Source organism: Phodopus roborovskii, unplaced genomic scaffold (assembly GCF_943737965.1).
Source record: "Phodopus roborovskii unplaced genomic scaffold, PHOROB, whole genome shotgun sequence".
In the NCBI taxonomy this organism is placed as follows: Eukaryota; Metazoa; Chordata; class Mammalia; order Rodentia; family Cricetidae; genus Phodopus; species Phodopus roborovskii.
In genome coordinates, this window is record NW_026126578.1 from 13,693,259 (window position 1) to 13,701,613 (window position 8,355).

Here is an 8,355-nt window from a genome sequence, read left to right on the forward strand (position 1 = left end):
AAACCCGCTTCTTGGTAAGTCATGAATCAAAGAAAAGAAAACTAAATGCGTGAATGCTAACATTCGCCAAACAGCTAAGCTGATGCTTGGAGTTATTGCAGCCTTCAGTGAAAAGAAACACATAAACATTTAATCTGGGTTTAAAACTCTGCAACAGTAAGATAGCAGCAACCTAACCCTATAGCAAACACACGAGTGCTCAGAATAAAAAGATCCCAAATCAAAATGTAATAATAGGAAGGAATTTAGCAAAAGCTAAAATTTGGTTCTTTTATGACATTGAGATTGATGAAGATCCCACAAGAGAGAGGGAGGACGCTGGTCACAGGTCAGGGTAAAAGCAAGTAGCATGTATGGGCCTAGTGCCCCTGGTCCCTTGGAACAGTTGTGAGCTGCTGTGTGCGTTGGGGATTGAACCCAGGCCCTCTGGAAGAGCAAGCAGTTTTCTAAACCTCAAAGCCATCCACCTGTCTATGCCACAATGATTTTGTTTTTGTTTTTGTTTTTTAAGGAAAGAACAGAGCATTGTTATATGTGCCTGTAATCCCAGCATTCAAGAGGCAGAAGAAGGGGACCATCATAAATTCAAGGTCAGTCTACCACCACCTCCCCAAGGAGGGAAGATCGGAAGCACTAAGTTTAACTTCTACCTTAAGGAAGAAGAAAAAGAACAAACAAGTCCAATGTTAGTAGATAGGAAACGATGTAGATCAGAGAAGAAATAAACACGGAATGTAAAACAAAGGAAACTAAGCCGTTTTGAAAAGACAAGCAGAACCAACAAACCTTGGGCTGCTTTAAGCACAAGAGACGGGCTCAAACGACAAAAATCAGCTTTTGACAACAAGGGCCACTATAACAAGCTAACTTTGCTGAACTGTAGCTAAAGGAGAGCTTCCCATCACCAACTGTCTTCTATAATTGCTGTCTTTGGTCTGCACAGCTTTCATTGTAAAAGTCCGTAACATCTTGGTTAAATCTATGCCTAGGGATTTTGTTTATTTCTTTGTTTTTCATGAGTGAGATTTTTTCCCCTGACTTCTTTTATTCAAATAATTCATTTTCATCATATATTAAAAATCTACCCAATTTTTAAGTTAGGAATAAAAGAGAAGTCTGCTCATGCAAAAAAAAAAAAAAAGCCAACTCAAAGTGGATCAAAGATGTTAAAGTCAGATGTAACAGTATGAGAAGAAAGTAGGGAAGAAACACTTCCAGGTGGCAGCAAGGCCCAGCAGGGTCCCAGGAGCCCAGAGTTATGTAATCCCCTCTTTCAGAAAGAAATTCATGAAGCATACTGGCAATCAGCTCAGCGGATGGAGAGGGACAGATCTCTACAACAGACACACAGCAACTGTGGGGCTGAACTTCCCCCTCCCCTGCTACCTAAAATCTGACAATGTGACTGCCAGCACCTACTATGGGCTACTTATCATCTATTTGGCATGAGGCCCACTCCACTTCTCTCTGAAGCTTGCAAGAGGGGACTCTCACTTTGCCTAATGGCTGAAGTCTCCTTGGAGATGCCACCTGTCTATCTTCCCATGGGGCTAAGAATTTTCCTACTAAGAGCCGGCCTCCCCGATGAAAGGAGAGAACCAACTCCTACAAGTTGTCCTCTGACCTCAACATATGCATCGTGCTATGAGTACACCATTCCCCTCTCTCTATCTCCTCTCTCTTTCTCTCTCTCTCTCATCTCCCCAATATATTTCTTACCCCAAGGACAAGCCATTTCAGTGTCCCTCTTGAACCCTGAATTGTAAGAACTCAGATGACGACCCTGAAACGTGGGTGTGTGCATCACAAAAACGGATTGCCCAATGGACAATCCCATGCCTGCCCTGCTGCTCTTTCCACACCCATGCTGGCCTCTGGATGCATCTGCATCTCAGGCTGTCAGGCCATCTGTCATCTCTGGACTGAGTAAAATTACACTGAGTCAGAAGCTTCCCATGGTTTGGGTCAAACAGGCTAAGTTGAAGGATGCTTAATCCCTGCCCATGGCTGTGATACCCTCAGCCACTCGGGGGCCACACTCACCTTGGCCCCCATACTCTCTCCTGACACCTCTCCCCTTAATAGCCTCACAGGTTCCTACCCCAGACTGCCCTGTCCCTACCCTCTGATCCCCCAAGTATGGGATATCTCCACCCCACGTTTGCTACTCACCACCAGCCAATCCTAGCTCAACTTAGGGTCCCTTCTTCCTTCCCTTCCTGACCCCAGTTTCCTATTTCTGAAACCCATCATTACTGCCTTTTATCTCAGGAACTTTTAATCCCTATCTACTCTCCCTGCAACACTCCCATTCTTCCTGTTCATAAACCCTTGGGTGTTTACCGTTTAGCCCAAGACCTCCACCTCATTAATGAGGCAGTGATTCTAACACACCCAGTGGTTAACAACGCATATAACCTGCTTTCTAACATTCCTCCACCACCTCCCACTTTACTGTCCTGGACCTGAAAGACACCTTTTTTTACTGGCCCTTTACATCCTGACTCACACTTCCTCTTTGCCTCCACCTGGTAGGGCCCTGACACCTGGTCCTCCAGACTGTACTCCCTCAGGTTTCCAGGGCGCTCCTCATTTCTTTGGCCAAGCCTTGGTTTAGGATCTTTCCACCTTTGACCTCAGCCCTAGCACACCTCTCCAACATTTAGATAACCTCCTTCTCTGTAGTCCCTCCCTGCCTCCGTCCCAGTTGCCCACCTCTTTGCTCTAAACTACCTCAGCTCCCTGGGGTATGTGTCTCTCCATCTTAGGCTCAACTGTGCCCTCTCACTGTGGTATATTTGGCCGTTGAACTCAGCCTGGAGTCTAAGACGCTCACCTCTGAGCGGGATTTCAACCCATGTGCTGGAGTTTAGGGTAGGATGCAGAGGGTAAAAGATTCACATGCACACAGATAAGCCAGGAATGCCAAACTTGAATGCATCCTTCTAGGAAAGGAGACATTTAGCTGGGTGTTGGTGGTGCACGCCTTTAATCCCAGCACTTGGGAGGCACAGGCAGGCGGATCTCTGTGAGTTTGAGGCCAGCCTGGTCTACAGAGCTAGTTCCAGGACAGGCTCCAAAGCAATACAGGGAAACCCTGTCTCAAAAGAGAGAGAGAGAGAGAGGAAGAGAGAGAGAGAATGCCAGGAATGGATGTAGTTCACAGCCTGGTGGTCCATTGTTGTCTGCTGAACCAGGCTCTGCCCACATCTCCCAGAATTTTTGTTTTACTTATTCCAGACCCTTTCCCTCTAAACTTTTAGCATTGCTTCTAAGCCATAAAACTCATCCTTGTAAGAGATGCAATTTGTGCTTTACAACAGCTTAAGTGATTTCTGTGTTATCTTTGGGCCAGGTCAAATCCTGACTCCTTGTTCTATGTACCTTGGTCGTTCTTCTAGAGCCTTTTCTTGAGCGTTGTTTCTAAGTGAACAAGAACCGTCTTAAGAACAAAGCCACATGTACTTTGCAGAAAGTTTCAATGTAAACGTGTCTTAAGCTTTATTGTACTCAGGAGGCTAAGTTCAATGTTATCAGAAAACGTATTTCCAAAATTGTGCTGTGCTTAAATATGGCTAAAATAAACGAACTGATGATCAGAATATCAAAGCCCTGCTCCAGAACCGGTACCAAAATTGGGCTGATCCAGTTTCATTCTTGCCTCTTCACTGATTATTTCCCTGTCCCTCCAAGTAGGGGGCTGGGTGACAAACGCTGAGATGAACCACGGGGGCTTTGCTGTGTCAATGGGCACCTTGGCTAGTGATTTGTTTCCCGTTTCTTTTTGGACCCGGACTCTCATCTGCCCGCCTGATCACCGGACTTTATAATTCTGTCTCAAAGCAACACCAGACTCAGCTTCATCCAGTGTGAAAGCAAACTACAGATCACCTCCCCAGCCGCTTCCATCCCTCCTCTGGCTAGCTCTGTCTTTTCCTTTCACAGACACAATGGGGGGACCTAATTCTTCTCCATCCCTCTCTCCTCACACCCCTTGCCAGTGCTCAGTCCTTGTCCCTCAGCAGAAAAAGCCAAACATCTGGAGGACACCTCAGTGCAGCTTTCTCTGCGGGAGTTCACAGGGCTGCAGCTGAGAACTCCTTTCCACGTGAGCTATGCTGATCACATACTGAAAGTACCAGCTCTAATGCGCAGGCTGCTCATCGCGGCCACTTCCTTTATTTCTGGAAGGCTCTCTGTAATTACAAAGCATCCCCATTTCTCTGTTCCCCACTCCTTTCTCCTGGTCCAGCACTGCTAAGCCCCGCCCTCCCCTCGTTGCCAGCACCCCCTCTGGCGCCCTTTGCACCCCGCCCCCCTGCTGGCAGGCTTTCTGCTTCTCTCAATGGAGTTATTCACCTCGTCTCCACTTTAAGTGCCCCCTCCCGTCCAGAACGAAGAAAAGCAAATAGCTATCTTCTCCGTTTCTCTAGAATGAGTTCCGCCTCCCCACTCCCCTCACAGCTGATTTGAGTCCAATTATAGCCTATAAAACACCCCTCCAGGTCAGTCCGCCTTGATCTAACCAGCCGCAGCTCTGAAGTGCTGTTTCACCACCTCACCCGGTGAGTCAGGTTATGACCCCAGCCTTCTTAGACTCGTGCCTGCATTGCATTTTAAATGTGTTCCATTTAAAATGTGTCCAATTTGCCAAGTCCCAACCTACTTTATTTAGGCTACCAAATACATTCAGTGACACCGGCCACCTTCCTCAACCAGTTTCTTCCTTCCTCGTCCATGCTGTTTCTCATCCCCATCCCCTCTTTTCTACAATTAGAGTTCCTTTCCTCTTCTCCTCCAACCTAGGAGCTACGGGCCACACACCCACACCTTACGCCCCCCCCATACACACAACCCCACACCTCACACACACACAGCTGACACCTCCTCAAACGCACACCTCCCCACCACACCTCTCCACACCCACACCTTCCCACACACATACACCACACACCTGACCCCTCCCCGCGCGCGCGCGTGTGCACACACACACACACACACACACACACACACACACACACACACACCTCAGCTCTCAGCTACAAGCTATAAACAAAATAAGGGGTAAGACTGACCACCTGCCTAAACTCCTCTTCACACTTACTTTCAAATGTCAGCACTTTCCCGGTGTCCTGTCCTGTCATATGTTATTTGGTTTGTTTGCTGGCTGTGCTGTGTTTGTAAAGGTCTTATGTGACCTGTAGATGTCATCTTGTGTCTCAAATGCAATCTAAATAAATAAGGCCACTTCTAAGATTATGGCTTATTAGACACCTGATTTTTAATATGTGCACATGTATGTATTAGTTTGTATGGATTTGTATGTGTACCTAAACTGTTGTGGCGTTCGAATCCACTGGAAGAAATGGGTATCAGCCCAAGACACCCCAAGACAAAAATTCTCAACACGAAGGAGATTTATTTGCCCCAGAGGGATAAGGGACAAAGATGGGAGATAGAGGATGAGGAAGCAGAGGACGGGAACAAGGGAAAGGGGACAGAGGTATTTGTCCCAGAGAGACCTGCCTCTGGATAGAGAGGAGGCAGATGTGACCCATAGGCAAATGGCAGTTTATAAAGGGAAAAGGGGAAACCCCTTGTTAGGATGAGGTGTTTAATTTTGATTGGACAGGTTAATTAGGGAAGCCAAAGGGGACTTTTGATTACTAGACATCAATTCTTTGATAGCTGGACCTTGATAGACAGCCTCACAAGGAGGAAGTGGCCAAATAGGGAATAGACCTTGATTGCTTAGCTTTAGGAATGTGACCTAATAATTTTTAGCAAGGCAGAGGGAATAGGGGAAGGGCAGGCCAGCCAGCGCCATGTTTGCCATGCTTGGGCCTGCTAGAGTCCCTTCACTTAATCTCAATTCAAGTTTAGATTAAATGAATATATTCTTACTGCTACCAGAAGGACAGCAGCCTGAGTACCAAACAGCAAGCTGTGTGGAAGTGGGAGCTAAGCTGAAGTTTGAAGGCAGACATCAGAAAGCTGTGCATCACAACTCTCTATAGAAGCCACAGCTAGGCAGGAACATTGTTTTGCTTACCTCGGTTATTTCTGACTTTGCCAATATATAGTACTAAAAAGACCATTCCATCCCTTTCCCACAACCATAAACAAGTTTTACAGAAGCAAAGGCGTCTGTTAATCATCACAGTCCATTAGCCTATTCTTACCTAACCTGCTCGTCACTAGGATCTCCCAGGCATCCCAGAGCAAACAGGGATGTCTGTCTCCACATTAAATTTCTTGAGTCATCACAGGGACTTTTGTAAGTTATTACTCAGTCAAACCACTTGAGTGACTGGGATAGAGCAGTTCTTTTCTGGGCAGGCAATAACACAGTGCCATCAGGTTAGGGCTGGCTGTCACATCCCCACAAACATTTTAAGGTGACTTTGTTTTGTTTTTTTAAACAGGGTTTCTCTGTATTGTTTTCAAGCCTGTCCTGGCACTCACTCTGTAGACCAGGCTGGCCTCAAACTCACAGAGATCTGCCTGCATCTGCCTCCTGAATGCTGGGATTAAAGGCATGTGCCACCACTACCTGGCTTGGTTTTTTTGTTTGTTTGTTTTGTTTTGATGAGGTGTGTGTGTGTGTGTTTGTGTGTGTGTGTGTGTTGTCTGTGAGTGTTTTGCTTGAATGTTTATACACTATATTTATGCCTGTGGAGGTCAGATGAGGGCATTGGATCTCCTGGAACTGGAGATACAGACAGTTGGGAGTTCCATGTGAATTCTGGGAATTGAACCTCTGTTCTCTTTCAGGAACAGTAAGCTTGCTTGCTCACCTGCTTTCCTGTTTCCCTTCCTTTTTTTCCTTCCTTACTTCCTTCCTACCTTCCTTCTTTTCTCTTGCTTTTGTTTTTGTTTTTTGGGACAGGGTTTCTCTATGTAGCCCTGGCTGTCCTGGAACTCACCCTGTACCAGGCTGGCCTTGAACTCACGGAGATCCGACTGTCTCTGCCTCTAGAGGGCAGGGATAAGCATTTTTTAAGGAAAATATTTTATTTACTTACTTACCCCCAGTAGTTTGTAAGCTAATTAAAAATGCTTTGTTTGTTTGTTTATTCAGAGTTTCTCTGTGTGGCCCTGACTGTCCTGGTGCTCACTTTATAGGTCAGGTAGGCTCAAAGGTCCATCTATCTCTGCCTTCCAAGTGCTGGGATTAAAGTATAAAAACACATACTATTTGAGTTGGATCTAACCTGACAGCCTCCTTCCCAAAGTCTAGCTTCCATGGTACTAGAAAACACTATACAAGCTGCCAAGGGAGAGAGGCATTTATAGTCCTACCCAGCTGTGACACCTATAAATGCCAACAATAGACAGCATAGTCAGAAATCCATAATGGTACAATAAATCTTGCTCACATGTTGGTGCTAACCAATCTCCGTCTAATTGAATTTAAGGCCCACTCAACAGGATGGAACTTATGCCTGGTACTAGAAACCTACTCAGCTTCCCAGGGTTAGTGATGATCTTAGAAGAAAATCTACTACCACCACTTTGCAAGGTCAGCATAATTCCTAACTGCATTCTCAATCTTACCCTTATACCCACTGATAAATGTAGCGCTCTCTCTCTCACCACATCAAATAAGCTTCTCTTTACAGCAAATGGAAATCATCAGAGAAACCCATAACAGGGACAATGCAGAAATCAACGGATAGTGAGGGCTCCAGCTCCAATAGATACAGCTACATCACAGCTCCAGGATCTATGGCTCAGGGAACATGAGGAAGAGACAGACTGGAAATAAGAGCGGGAATAACCAGGAAGTCTGATGTGAAACAATGTATCATAGAAATGGTTGCACAAATAAGATCTGAACAATGGCAAAATCAATAGATATGCTAGCAGAGAAATCTCACGTGGCTCCACCCCTAACAAAGAACTACAGGCAATTAATGACTTCTGGGAGAGGGAGAATTAACCTCTCCCAGGGATGAGACTCCTTAGTGGTTACCCAACACAAAGTGATCATTCCTGGAACCATATACACACAAACAGCAAAAATAGACTCAGCAGTTATAATGTATTTATGTATATATATATACATACATATATATATACATAATTTTTCAAAAAGAGGCTATCAAATCAAGGAGAGGTGTGGAGCTAGGTGGAGGAGTCTTTGAAGGAACTGGAGTAAGGAAAGGGAAGTAATTATATTTTAATTAATTAAACTGTATTAACATTTTATTTTAAATAGTATGGGACACTACAGAGCTAGCAGTTTCAAACATAGTACTGTCGCTAACATGAATCCCTATTTAAGCAGAATGAGAACGGTATACACAAAAGCATGTAAGAGTCAGAAGGGAATAACTACTAAAGCCAAAAGAA